This window comes from Scatophagus argus, chromosome 1 (assembly GCF_020382885.2).
Source record: "Scatophagus argus isolate fScaArg1 chromosome 1, fScaArg1.pri, whole genome shotgun sequence".
In the NCBI taxonomy this organism is placed as follows: Eukaryota; Metazoa; Chordata; class Actinopteri; family Scatophagidae; genus Scatophagus; species Scatophagus argus.
In genome coordinates, this window is record NC_058493.1 from 11,112,363 (window position 1) to 11,128,006 (window position 15,644).

The window sequence follows — 15,644 nt, forward strand, 5'->3', positions numbered from 1 at the left end:
TTCCCAACATTGTACAGTCTAATAAGAGAAGCAGAAATGAGCCAGTGACTGTGAGCATGTGCATCCTGCAGCTCATTCATATTTGTTGTCTCTTTTGGAAAACCTGTAGTTTGGTGCTGAAAAGTGAAATTCTAGTTTTTTGTTTTTTTTTTCTTTTAGTAAAAAGTGAGTTATTGGTAGAATTAATGAATTTCTGAAAACATGTACATATACAAGCATATAAATACATAGCCATATTAACATCACTTCAGCCAGCTGCAACATTAAAAAGATGAGACAAGACAAGTGTTGTTGCATCAGTACTAATACTACAATGATATAGGATATTCTGCATGAAGAGCACATATTAGACTATGAAGAAAAAATAATTATAATCTTCCTCTTGGAAATGAAAAGTTGCATTTACAAAGAATACAACGCACCACTGCTCACTTAAACACACCCAGGGGTTGCTACAACTTCTACAACTGTATGTGGTCTGCCATGACCGGTAAAAAGCCTTATGTTCGTCAGTGTCTCCAAACTTAAATATCTGCTGTATAAAAAGGACATGAGTCAGTGTGCTCACTTGTATTAATGCAACAAGAGGGTAGAATTTTTGCTAGATGCGAAACAGCAGTTCGGTTCATAATCCCATAAGTGCTAGCTGTAGCTGCAGTGACTGTTATTCAGTACATTCAGTATTAAGTACATTTTGCTCCTACAACATGTGTCTCTATTTAAGTAAAATATGCAGGATTTTTCCTTGTAATGTCGTGGGTCTAAACTGTAGTACTGATACTTTCACTTACTTAAACGACACCTCCAACACTACTTTACACCCCAATTATGTGCTAATAAGAGAGCCAACAAGCATGTACATGACAACCATTTATTTAAGTGTTGTAGTATCTTTTGTGGTGGCTCAAAAAGAGAAAAAAAATATCTGTCTTAACCACTCTCTAAAGGTTATCACCAGTCACAACTCACAACATCTTTTTTTATCTGTACCTGTGTCACACAGACACTCCAAGCCCTGATGTTGCATGGGCAAATCATAAACAGATGGGGAATCAACAATGTACTTTAGAGGTCCACATGATCTCTGTGCTTTGGTGTGCTTTTATCAGTTGTTGAAGGAATTGTCTTTCTCATGAGACTTTGTGGTGTAGTTAAAGGTCAGGGATGATTCTGACTGTCAGATGCGGATTTAGCCTGATCCGTTCCGTTCAATATATAGGTGAATCTTTTTTGAATCTACTGGGCCGAGTATCAGACAGTGGCGGGCCGTCAGGGCCAGCAAGGCCTTCTATGCTGGCCTAAACACTATCAGAAGCACTGACCTACATTTACAACCTAAGTTCTAATATTTGTTCAATAAAACTGTATTAATTTATTCCCAAAAGTTTATTCTCTTCATTTCGTAGCATGTCTCTCGGCTGCACCGCTTCCAGTAGGTGTATGTGGATGTTCGATTTTTGTCCAATCAGATTTCAGCCTCTATGTGTTGCCATGTCAGTCTAATCTGCCCAGGGCCTTCAGAATCAGTAGTGCTGGCACACGCAGTTTAGACTATATTAGCCATTGACTGTTTCTTTAACCAATCAGATTTCAGAATCCTCGCTAGCTGGCCCTTGCAAGCATCAGCATTCTTCCGTCCTCTGATTGGTCGCTCAGAGCAAAGGTCACAGCCAACTGCAACAAGCGACGTGATAGTGGTTGTATTAAGAGGTGGACTAAGTCACGGCCCAGGTACCAAATGGACGGCCCGCCACTCGTATGAGATGGGAAACATTCTAACCCAATTTTAGCAGGGAGAACGTCATTAGTGCTACCACATTCAAGTATTTCCATTGCTGCATGTATAATGACAATGAAACATGACAATATGACTGCAGGTCAAAAAGAAAAGACCACATTTGAGAAGAAACATGATGGCCCAAATCTGAAGACCAAGTTGAATCAATATTCAACTTAGACTCCATCAATATTAGGTGGCTAACAATCAAGACATTTATGCAATGTCTTAAATTTTAAAAACAGATACATATATTGAACAGTATCATGAATTTTGAGCCACCTCATTCCAAAAATATCATGGCCAGCCTTCAGTCTGTTTCAATTAATCTGAAGACAATTTCAAAGGGGGAGACCTGTGAGAGCTGACTAGATCTGAATGCCAAGGAGGCCAGTGGGTTTCCTGGCATGGAAACTCTGCTTGGAAAACAGGTGATTCACTGCAACAGTGCGAGCCAACTGCTGGCCTCAGTCATCCCCGCCAGTAGGCTTGATCACTGCTTACCAGTAAAAATGTCTATCACTTGAAGGAATGCAGCGTTGGCATGGAGGATTCAGTGTAAGATGTGGTCAACAGCCAGCCACTTTTCAGGTTTAGAAAGAGGATCCAACTAGATAATTAGACCAAATCATTTGTTTGCAGGGTGAAACAGAATTACAACAACGGTTTTCTCTTATTACTATTTTTTTCTTTTTAGATTAATTTGAATATGGCTGTATATTCAAACAGATACTTGACTAAAAATCTGTTGTGAAACAGTCACATCCGATAAGCGCGAAAGATGGCTGCAAATGTTTGTACTTTCACAAGAGGCCGCAGTCAGTTTGGAGTCATGGTGGTTACGGTGGATAAATCACAGGTGCTGCAATACTCTTCTGCCTCTAATAGAGAACCCAAGAATCCTGGTTTGACCCCTGGATATAATATGCCTTCCTTTAAGTTATGAGGGGACTTTCTTTGAAAATAAAATATGGAAATCTCTCACAGTGTCAAGCCAGAGTTAGTGTCAGTGTGACATCGCCTCCTTTTCTACTAAGGACAGCAAGGCAGCAATGCTTGACAAACTAACCACATCCTGTAAGTCCATAAACAGTCAGCAAGGACAACTGAGTGACAGGCCCAGTCGTCATCAGCTTGGACGTAACGAACCTTTATTCACTGCAACAGTCACAGTGCTGATAAATTCTGCTACTGTGTTGACTCAATAGTCCAACATCTGGTCAAAATTAGGTGTGACCGTGGCCTTTACAGCCACCGCAGTGAATCAAGTCTGTGAACCACAACTGCAAGATATATGATGCAGTCATGCAGAAACACTGCACTGTACTGATCAACAGACAAATGTGAGAACATACTTGTATATTTAAATATCAATTCTTATGAATAGGAGTTTAGGGCACAGTTGAAGATATTGCAGCCAATGATACATTATTTCAAACATAATGAAAATTTGCAATGATCTGTTCCACTGATTGTGATCCACTAGCAGGCCTCTAGTTTTGACACTGGGTACAGTCTGCAGAATGGCTCCTGAGTGGGGCCCACTGGCCCAGGTCCAGAGGACTACACTCTGTGAGGAACATCTAAACATGGCATTGAATTGGCTTCAGCCATCTTCTGCACAGAAGTTTCTCTCTTTAGAACAAGCACAGCCAGTCTGTTAGGTCTATACAATTAACCGATCAAGCTGGCAAGAAAGTGGCTCACAGTAGAGAACCACCCAGAAAAAAAAGTCAGAACAAGCACTCAAGGCTATGCCATCTGGAAAAGTTGGCATGTTTAAAATGTAATAAACATACATACACAGTAATTATATTCACCATAATTAGTGAAACAAACACATGCCAGCTCCAATTAAATGTTTTATTCCTCTTGAGTGAGGAAGTAAACTAAAATTAGGTCTGTGACAGCAACAAAAGAGAAACATACTACTGTTAATAAACAACAAATTTAGGTTTACAGCTTCCCAATCAATACCAATGTTTTCAGTCATTCATAAATGTAAAAAAAGCAAAATGAGGTGCTACAGCAAGTGTGACTGTATAGTTGAAATCCTTCCAAAATGGGTCAATTATAAAGAGCTGATAACTTGCTCAGACAAGCTATTGAGTTGCCCACCTACTGACACAACCATCTCAATAAAAAGTAAAGCAGACAGAGCATACTATGGATTATTCATTGATGAGCAAAAGCACCTGCATACAAGGATGGTGGAAGATGTCTTCTGAGCATTTAAGAATTATGTAGGACGACTACGATGAAGCTGTGTCCACTGGACTGTAGAGAGTTAGCTGGAGCTGGAAGGACGCTAGCTGGGTAATGACAGATGCAGAAACAAAGTAAAATATATACAAGATGCTCTCCTAGCAGCTCCAACTGCATTACATCACATTACACTGCGAGAGCACAGCACAATAAAATGTACTGTAAAATGTCTGAATTACACTGGCATGAGTAGGAAAAGCTTGTTCCTTACTCATAAAGTTACACAAAAAGACTGGTTTTTGTCTTTCAAACACTCCGCAGGACACTGATTTGTCTCCTGCTCGGTGCCTTTCAGACTACCTGCAGCAGTGCTAAAGGCTGTCAAGGCCGGGAACACTATTAAACCCACAGCGTTATTGTATTCTCTGGACTCACATGTAATTAAATTCAGATTTGGCTGTTGAAGCATGGTATGAGACAAACATTAATATTAGAGCTCATTAATCTTTGGAAAAATAAAATGCACAGCAACTGTAACCTTATTTGCAGACTGGAGTACGGTTACAATGTGAGGCTGGGCACCAGATGCTGCTAGTTACTGTAATTACCCTCTGGAAGCAGTTCACTGAGTCAGCTTGAAAATGTACACTGTTGTATAGCGTCACTGAGAGCTTCAGATCTGCTGGAACACACAAACTTAGTTTACTACAAATTCTATCAAGTTTCATTAATTACCTGAAAGTAATTAGCAACTTCAATCCATACAGTGCACCTAGCAAGCAGGATTAAACCAGGTATGTGTGCCTGAAGACATGCAGACACTCACACACACTTGCTCAGCAAACACAGAGAGGAAGTCGATGATTTACTTTAAACAGCTCTTAAGACTGGTTTGATGTACTATGGTTTCAAATTAATTATATAGGTGAAATGCAAATTAGATAGATTTGTGTTCATGTGGTTGTGTAAGTGATGCGAGTCAATCCTGAAAACAAAAAAAAGAATTGGACACTACATGCCCCCCCAAAGTGTGAGAAAACACAGAGAAGCTGTAGCTCTGTAGTTGCAATTAAAAGCAGCAGTGAACAGCAAAGAGCCTGCAGAAAAAACTATCATGATGACAGCTTTCAGGCTTCAACTGTTTCACAGTTTCCATATGCTTCCCTGGATGCTGGAAGCTACTGCTGACAAGTCATATCAAGACAAACACGTAGTGTGCGACAGAAAAGTCACATGAAATTATACTGTGCTGCAGCACTGACACTGATGCACCGTATCATGCCTCCAGTGCAGTATTACACTATGTTACCACCTATATCAAACATAACCAAATTTCTACAGTGTAGGTGTTACATCATCACTACAAGAACAGGTACTGGCAAATAGGACAATTTCATTGGCTCCCAGTCTGCGTCACAGAGGGTTTTACTTTTACATCATAACATTCAGTGTTACAATTAATCAGACGTGTGATTTCACAGTTTCATTCGATTCAGTGAAAAGCCAAATCACACATTTTCAACTACTTCCCTTTCACATGGTGCTCCACACCATCTGCATACATGCACATCCACAGACGTTTTCCGGTCTGGTCAACTACAGTCCAAAGAGATGATTTAAGAGCCATTCTATACGCCTTCATGTCTCCATTATCAGATTCTTACCTTATTGCTGAGGGAAATGCAGCCTTGAATGTCTGCTGATCTTCACAGCTGAAAAGACAAATGATAAACATGCATGAGACCAATGCAAGGAACATGAATAGGTATATATACAAAAGATAACTAAAAACTTTCCTCAACAAAAATGTAAGATATGGATCCCACATAAGAGAGATCCTGCTCCACAGAGAGCTCCAGGCACAAAGTGGTCAGCAGTGTATTTTTAGATATTTGTAATAGGCTACATCATATGTAGCAGCACATGAGGGTAAGATACACTCAAGGCAAGACAAAATGAAGGCACGCAAAATGATAAGAATCAAGAATAGGGAGATAATTACAGCAGGTTAACAGCATGAATCCCAATTCAAAAACCATCAAATGTAAAATGGACCAGCTGCTTAGATAAGGTTTTTGTGGGCAGACTGGAATAAACAGAAATATTAAATGTGAAATACAATACGATTGCAGTTTTAGATAAACACTTGATAAATACATTCAAAGATATATATGAATAAAAGTCAGTCAACAAATCAGGAGGTTTCTACACAGTTCTGACTAGTTATAGGTGGCTGAACTTTAATCAGGCGTACAATACAAATATTTATTGAGAGATTTTGGAGAAAGATTTGTACAGTAGTACTGTCAGGGCATTTTTCAGTTGACTGTTTCGACGACGTTTAGTGAGACCAAACTCAGATCCTTTGGCTTATTGTGATCCATTGCACTTCAGCTTGGGCAGATTTAAAAAAAAAAAACATTGACCTAATAAACAGCAGTCAACACTTTTGTTAAAGGATATTCAACCGGAAGATCACTGCTCTCCCTCCTGTCCCTCTCTGGACCACACAGCTGAATCAGTTTAGCATTATGGATCATGTATCTTGAAAACTTGAATAACTCTGGTAAGATGGTGATGGTCAAGAGAGAAAAAAAAAAAAAAAAATCACACTGTACTGTGGGCAGCAGTAACTAGTCGATATGTATTAATCTTGATTATTACTGTTATGGAGAAGAGTTGAAACTGACTTGCTGTGAGGTTCTGACTCCTGTCCTTTCACTCCTCTCAACTTGTTAATACATTGCAAATTGGTGTCAAAGTTATTTAAAAACTGTGGCTCTGCACTCTGATTTTGATTTTAATTGTCCAGTCGTTTGCCGTTTCCAAATGTTTGAGACCAGAATTATCAACAGCAGGACAACTGTCCACAATGTCCTCAGGCAGATTTAATGACATAGGCTGCAAGCCACTCCACTGACAGGCTGGAGACTGATGGGGGACAAGTGAGAGACGCTCTCAAGGTGAATCATTGGAAGGAAAAGCAAGACAATGCAGGGTCTCAATATCATGCAGTCCCTCTCTCCATCTGGAGGTTTGACACACACTGCACTCACTGACACACTCAACAAGACTTTGCTGGAAGTAAGAATGCATTAGCCATGCTATCCTATACACCAGTGATTTGTTTTTACACACAGTACAGGTGTGGTAGGATTACGTTTTTTCGGAGGGAAACAGGACTGCAGCATCATAAACCACTAATTAATCCATCCAAAAGCAAAGGATTTCAAAGCATGTAATGTCAGAGGGTCATATTCAAATAGCTGCATTCTGATGTGAGCAAACATTGGCTGGTGCCACTAACCATACAGGCTTCTGATTACCTGCTTACTCAGACTCACTCATCAAAGTCAGCCTGAGTTCAGGCAGCTAGCAGCAACAACCTGTCCCCTGAGTGTTGTTGACTTGCTAACAGTGGTGGGGAGCAGGAAAAGGGTTTAGGGTTTCCTGCTGTGAGGTAACTGATTCACACAGTGACCCACTTTTCAAATTCCACTGAGAAGGTCAATAAATTACAGGTTCCATTAGCGCATATCCAGTAAAGAGCAATGATTAGGAAAAAAAGCTTGATGAATGTGACAGTCATGCAGGATTTCATTATATTTCCATGCTGCTTTGTTTTTATTTAAGGATCTCACATACAAATCTGCTGATTGGGTGTTTACAGCTTTTCAGTTGGATGACTATTTTTAAACAATATCCGTTTACTTGAGTCACCATGTGTAGTCAACTGAAGAAAATTAGAGAAGAAGAAAGTATGTGAAAAGGGTTTCAGTCATTCCCCAAGCAAATGTCCAACATTTCCTGGTATCAGCTCCCTAACTGTAAGGATATGCTGCTTTTCTTTGTCAAATATGATAATAAATGAAAACTAAATGCTATAAACTACATAAGTGATTAATTATGAAGATAACTGGCAGATAAATCACTAAAAAAAAAGTGGCAGCCCTATTGTTTTGTTTACAGTAAAAATCTGTAGTCATTTGTCAGTATTTAGGGGTAATTGTATGCAACAGCTATGTAAAAAACAAAAAAAACAAACAAACAAAAAAAAAACAGTCAAACCCTCCCAGTCCACTACAATTTTAAAATAGTACTCCACCTTCTTAAGCCAGCTGTCCTATAACATTGCTGGCTTAATGAGAATCATCTGTTTTTAATTCCATGCATTCCCCTTCCTTGTCAAAACCTGGTGTCTACATTACCTGCAACACAACTCAGAGATCTTCGTGTGCTATGCTGGAACCTAACCTCAAGTGACATCACTTGAGGCACTTTATAAACTTTGTGCAGCTTCCTCTGGAGCCATAAAAGGCTTCAGATGATGCGACTTTTCACCCATGGAATAGAACTCCCCAGGACCTGTAAATAGACTGCAATGTGGAAAATTGCCACAGCTTCCCTTTTAAATTTTAACATTTAAATGAGACTGTTATAGATGAAATGTTGCTTTAACCCTCTACAATGCTTAAACTCCTTAATAATAATACGTGGTTATTAAAATGCCACATAACAGGGCCTCATTTATTAAACACAACAGTGAAACTTTCTCACACATCAAACAACGATTCAATTGGCAAAGAATCTGAAAACAGCTGAAAATGTGGAGACAAGCTGAGCCTTTTGCCTCTAGGAAAATAAATGTGAGAACTTGAGTTAAGCAAAGTGCTTGAGGGGAGAGAAACCTTATCTCACACAACATTAGAGACATTTGCATTCCTGTTATTCTCTTCTCGGAGCCCGAGGGGGATTGCTTTTAGCAAATCTCAACATTCATAGTTGTTAAGAAAACACCACCTCTGGGGGTGACACATCAGTAGTTACTTTGAGCTTGAAAATCCAAATTAACTCTGAGTATTATTTTGTTTCATTAACTCTTGTCAAACCTCATGACCAAAAAAAATGACAGGAAATACAGCAGGGAAAATTGAACAAGTGAAGAAACTCCTCTGGTACCCTGGAATTTCCAGAGGTGGAGCAGAGGGGCACACTGCCACCAGCAATCTTTAAAAGCACAATGTGCCACTGGAGACTTCATTGTCCCGTCTGTCCTGCACTTTCATTAATCACACACACTGCAGAGGAGGAACAAAGTGGGGACAGGTCAGACAATATGGTGCCTGGGAAACACCTTGTTCCAGCTCCAAAAATGAGGCTTTAATAAAGCTGCCCACTATGACTTCTCAACATCACTCTCCATCAACACAGCTGGATCACACTCAAGTCGAGGTACTCATTTTTAACCAAAACTGTGTGCATGCATATGAAGGAGGGCGTGAGTGTATGTGTGTGTGTGTGTGTTTGGGGGGGGGGGGGGGGGGATGCAACTTATCTTAATGGTCGTTAAAATTTCAACCTGATGCAGGAGAATCCAAAGTCCCATGAACCTAGCCCAAAAAACTTTAAAATGCATTAGCTTCTCAAGTACAATGAAGCTTATTGTCTTCCAAAATATAGAATATATTTTCAATACACCTTAGTCTGACAATTGGCTCATCCTGCTGGGACAAATTCATCTCTGCAACAACGTCCTTGGGGCATTAAACTGTACCATCACGGACAATACAATCATTTAATCAGCAACCTCTGCTCCATCAACACTGCATCAACGAAACCGAATACTGGAGCATAAAAACCCCTAAAACAGAGTAACCTTTTCTGTTCTGCTGCTTTGTAGCTGTGTGTAGCAAGGGGATAAAAATCCTACATCATTGCAAACAGCACAGCTTAGCCTTGCAGCTCAGACTGACTGAGGCCCACTAACTAATTGTCTGGTGTCTTCCACCAGTAACAGACTCCAATATGCAATTAGCTAAATGGGTCCATGGGATCTGGGCTTAATAAATGTAGGTGGGTGTGGTCGGGGACTCATTGCTCACCACCCTCTCATTGGAAGCCACCTGTCTAAAACTGCACTCATCACAGAGCAAAATACATATACCAAAAAGTAGAGCTACAGCGATCCATGCAGCAATACTAATTAAAGTGCATAATATCCGAGAAACATGCAAAATATAAGTTCTAATATAAGTAGGTAAATGCCCATATTTTCCACCACATGAAGCAAATAATGTAACCATTCAGTGCAAATACAGAGAGAGAACTGTGACATTAGTGAAACTGAGATGAAATGTTAATGACACCAGTTCTCAGCAGAAACCGGCAGTGAGCTGCTCCCAATAATACTAATAATGTCTCCATCTTCATAAACACAAACTGTGTGCTCTCAGTGTTTGTGTGTATGTGTAACCTGTATATTTTCCACAGCAATACAGTCTTCCAGCAATAATCCCATCCTGAATCAAGAACCAGGAAGCTCTACTCAAAAGACTATGAAAGACAAAGTGTTTTTCTGTCATGAAAAAAAAACAAAACAAAACTAATGACCTCTATGGAAAAGGGAATGGGAAAACTCATGCATTCGGTGATGAGATGTCTGTTGTGTGTACGTGTACATTTGCAAGTCTCAGTGGCAACTTGTCTTGCCAGAAACAAATGTCCTGGATACTTTGAATCATCCACAGAGCTCAACATGAATGCTAGAGGATGTTGATTATTTTTATGCTAATTGTCTGATCAATATTTTTAATTTTCCTACATGTCAACAGAAGCTGAGACATCACACTTGTTCACACACACAGACATAGTGCAATAAACAGTGGATGGGTCCTTTATGAATATGACTCACAAAATGAGCATCGTTTTAACCTCTTTGGGGTGGAGATTCTATTTCTTTTTTCCCTGTTGGGGGTGAGGACATCTGGAGAACAGCTGTTGTTTTGCATCATGTGACCACACACACACACACACACACAGTTGTTACACAGCCTTCCCATCAGAGGTTAAGGGGTCAGGAGCCCTGTGTCCAGACCCACCATTTAATCTGGTCTAGGTGTAGACAATCTATGGAAATCAAACACCGCACAGCCACATTTACACACAAAAATAGGCACAGGCACAGACAGACACACACACACACACACACACACACAAAGCAGACAGGATCCCTTTCGCCTCTCTTCTATACAAGGCAACTATTCCACCCTCTCTTGGGAGGGCACAGATTCTCAATGATTAGTCCTTCCCTAGGTGGTGTGTGTGTGTGGGGGGGGGGGGGTCAACACAGCTCCTAATTCAATTGCACAGACCCTCATCCCTGTTTGGGCCAACTCCCAGTTCCATGAATGGTATCAAACCCATCCAGCCAAGCTGGGAGCAACAATGTGTTTACATTTGTGGTTTACATTTGGTTTACACTTGTTTTTGTTAGCTTGTGAGAGAGGGCCCCTGTGTGAGTGTGCATGTGCCTGTGTGTGTCTCAATGCTCTTTGGCTGAACACTGTGAACTAATGTAAGACAAGATGAAGTGAAAAGTTCATAGGCTCTCTGACAAGCACATAAAAAGGTGAAAACCACAATATTTCAAGGTTTAGTGGAAGAGGCAGCACTCAAGTGCCATTAGAGCAGAACGTCACTGCTGGATTATAGTAGGAAATATATTTTTCTGTTTTCATTTCACAAGGTTAGGCATAGGGATAAACCCTGAACTATTAAACTCAGAGGTATATGAGGAAATGGGCTGGGGCTGCAAGTGCAAAAGATGGCACAAAATTAGAAATAAAAGGGATTATCTACGATGTTCCTGATACCTGAAAACAAACACCCCATATCATTTCAAGAAATTGCTTTATGAAGTCTACATTTTGCACTTTCCCAAGGAAACTGCATTTACAATATTCCTCTCCTCTGTAGCAGTATATAAAATGACAACAAGTCTATTAAGCACACCATCCTCTGAGCCGCTAGCAAAAACTAACACCTAAGAGTGGCTGGAGCATATTCCTGACTGACTCCTAACAAAAAGTTGACATGAAATGCTACAATTATGGACAGTTCGTTAAGTGCTGAAAGGGTTATAATGTTAGCATGCACACCTTTCTCAACATACATTAGCAAGATTGTCAGCCAACTGACAATTTTATTTTCCATCATGGCCTGCATTCTCAACCCAAATGTTTTTTCTTGCTCTGCATTATCACCCATTTCCTTTCTGTTACTCATTAACCAGCACTTGTCATGTTTGACCCTGAAATGCAGATCATGTCGGACAGTTCAGTCCACTTCCACCATCATGAGAGCTGAACAGGGCAGTCTTCTCAGAAAACAGACAGCTGAGGTAAAAGTCACTAAACTGTAAAATAGAAGTAAAAAATAATAAACACAAGCTGTCACACAAAAGAATTAAATATAGATGTCAGCTGCCCAGCACGTCACTTTGCATGAACCCCAGCACCATCTGCATGCGAAATCAAACCACGCTGTAACTAGGGGTTGGCTTTGACTTTGTATTCTTCTGCTTAGGCGGTGTCTTCAAATATCCAAATAGGACCACATTAACGTGAATAGGTGGAGCAAAATGGCAGAAGTCATTATTTGGTAAATTTAAAGCTAGTATATAATGTGAATCGGGCCCATATGCAGTGGCAATGTTGGAAACTGAAACCCTGAGGTCTCCACAGTTATGGCTGATGAAATGGCATCACAGCTAATGAGAATGCTGAATATTTGTACATTATTTTAGTGACACACTATTAGTTCTGGGTTTGCACTCCTGAACCCATTTTCACAAGTGAGACATGACACATGCATAGGCAGGCACTAAAGTGATCATCAAAACCCAGTTTAAAAACATGGTGTCTCACTCTGTCCATCTGTCTGGATGGATGGATAGATACTTTATTCATCCAGAGCTGCTGACCTAATCTTCTTTTGTATCTCAGCCGTAAAGATATGGGGAGTCCTCTAATCCGCTCACTGGGTGGACAGCTGCAAGCAGACATTTAACTGTCTGCTACTGTAGCTCAAGGCGCCTTGGCTTCCAAAACCCAATTCAGACAACAGCTATATGGACTGACATACATTTTAATTAGGATAAGCACTGCTCTGCCATTTCTTATCTTTTCCATTAGTTTTTTTCTAAATGGATGAGTTGACTTTCTTGGTGCAACACTTCCCTTAAGCCCCTTTTGAAAAGAACACTGCAATTCCAGGGAAAGCTCAAGTGATAACAATTCAAAGCCAGGTAAGCCAACCAGCAGGCAGGAGAACCAATTAAGAAACAGGCTTGTGGCTGGGCAGAGGCTCAGGGACACCAAAAAAGGAAAAACCTGACACGGGGAGGTGAACTGCCTTGCAGGGCTGGAGCTGCCTATTGAGGGTGAACAATCAAGCTACTTCAAGCCTGTTTTTTTACTGTTGTCTGCAAAGTGAAAGCCTGGCCCCTTGCTTGTCAGTTCTATTGTTAGTAGCAGGCAGGAGCCGCTCCCATTTCACCTCATACACATTAAATGCACTGCATTGTTTGGGGAGTCAGATGGCAATGACAAGCACACATGTTTGAGAATGTGTTTTTTACACACACACACACACACACACACACACACACACACACACACACACACACACACACACCTCTTGCTTTTAAAGGTTCCAGTCCAAAAAGACTGAGAGTTTGAAGAATAGTTGAAATATGCCTGGTTGAAGCTTATTTAAATGGGAAATGACTTGACTTTGCATCTACAGACTGGATCCTCAGTGAGGGAGAGTCACTGGAGAGTGGAGGCATTATCATATTGTCTATTCAAGAAATCCTTCTGTTCAAAATGCCTAATTTGTACAGTCACAACACGTTTTCACATTAATGTTCAACAGGTTCTTGTAAGAATATACAAGCACTGTGAAACTACTTGAACCCTGCTTTCCATCCTTGAGCCTAAATCACAGATGCCATCATTGTGATTCAAATCTGACTGGTCCTCACAGATATTTTACCCTTGTATAATTTAACCAAACACACTTTCTATTTGTGGAAAACCCCTGCAGAAATCGGGTCTTGATCAGTCAGTCAGTCATTGTAATAACTTGAAACTTGTTTAATGGCAAGACAATATGACAAGTTATCTGTATCAAAACAAGTTTTCACAGCTGGCCCACTGTCACTGTCACTACACTGTCATTTTAATCTAATAATTTAATGTCCCAAAGTGTAATTGAGGGAAACAGATGGCACAAAATGTGGGTCGATTTCCCTGTATTTACCCAGTAGAAGAACCAGAGAAGGTATTAAAATCCTCTTAAGGTTGATTTTCCTCCTATTGCACTGTAGTAAATTATTTTAACTCCACATAAACCATCTCAATTATTTCACATGATGTGTCCTTGCAGGTAAACCACAGCAATACTAAACACCAGCCAAGTGAAGGTCACTGACCTTCCAGTCATTGCAAATCATGCATGAGGAGTCCACTTTTTATTTAACCACAGGAACGCAATGAAAAAAATGCCAAAATGTCACGCATCCGGTGTGGATATTCTGTCCATCAATACTCCGCCCTTCATCTATTTACCAGATGTGTGTGCTGATTTACAGGCCTGCAAGACAACTTGTGTCATTTCATCCCTGTGACTGGGCTGCAGCCGAAGTGTTGACATGCTTGCTAGCCGCAGGGCTGAGGAGAGAACAGGCAGGGTGGTGAAACAGAGATAGGGGTGAGAGAAGCTAAGAGGGGTAGATTCAGGTGGCAGAGAAAGAAAAAGCAAGTGAGATAAAGAGGGAACGCGTGGTGGTGGATTGAGATGAGTCTCAGGGCGTGGGCGGTGGGAGCTGGTGGATGGCTGCTACTGTTTCCCGCTAGGTCAGCAGACTGGGGCTGATTCCAGGACAGCTTATCTTTCAGCAGGAATACCACAACCACACCAATGGCACAGGCAGACGAGAAGAAGGAAATCAGCGTTATCAATTCAACGCATGCTGCAGAATGCTGGTATTACTACAGATGACAACCTCAAATCAAAAGAATTATTTCTATGAAGGGACTTTAACAAGAACAATTTTCAAAAATGCTGCCCAAAAACGACACAAACTACAGTACTATATTTCTACAGTGGCATGCTCTATGTTTGAGTTGCATATACACTTTCCCACAATGATATTTTTAGGAAATACATTCACTTTCTTCTCAAGACTTGCCTGGAATATCGCTAAGACTCTCATGTGTGTTCGCTAAATAAAGTCAGAGCCAGCAAGACACTAGCTTAACTTAGCAAGCTGTACCTGGCTAAGGGAATGTGCAGTTCGAGCACAAAATTAACTTGTCATCGACTTGTCTTTACTCGATTCTTGTATGGATTAAACAAACATAAAACAGACCTGGGACTCCTGACCACTTAATCAGAACTGAAGAAGCCTTTTGGATGAGAGGTGAAACATCTTCACTTTTAAACAGACCTTTTCATGACAGCTATATTGACGTGAAATTAATTAAGGTTCCAGTTAGTGTAGTGGAGCCTTTCCAGTGAGTTAGCATGTAATATTACAACACCTTGACTCTATTTGAAGCTGGAACAGAAACTTAATTAGTGTCATTGATAACACCTGTGTTTTACCAATTATTTCATTAAAGTGACTGCTGTAAAAAGGTTCTGTTAGTAAAACTTACAGGTGCTGGTAGATGACTTTTTTATCTGTGGACAGAGCCACATAAGACAGCACACTATGCTCAGTCACATTTCCGATTTCCTTCTCACTCTCGGACTCTCTCCCTGAGGTCAAAACTGACAGGCAGCCAAACAAAATGCACCACTAACTGTGAAAAAGATT

The 15,644-nt window shown here is 40.5% G+C and overlaps 1 protein-coding gene across 4 annotated transcripts in view; it reads right to left on the minus strand.

The window, feature by feature from the left end:
• Window positions 1–15,644, minus strand: part of tln2a (talin 2a) — an 86,034-nt gene that overhangs the window by 59,284 nt on the left and 11,106 nt on the right. For all 4 annotated transcript variants that reach the window (XM_046383035.1, XM_046383008.1, XM_046383017.1 and 1 more), the window contains exon 2: window positions 5,647–5,694. The gene's annotated coding sequence lies outside the window, so the exon portion shown is untranslated. The remainder of the gene's footprint in view (window positions 1–5,646; window positions 5,695–15,644) is intronic.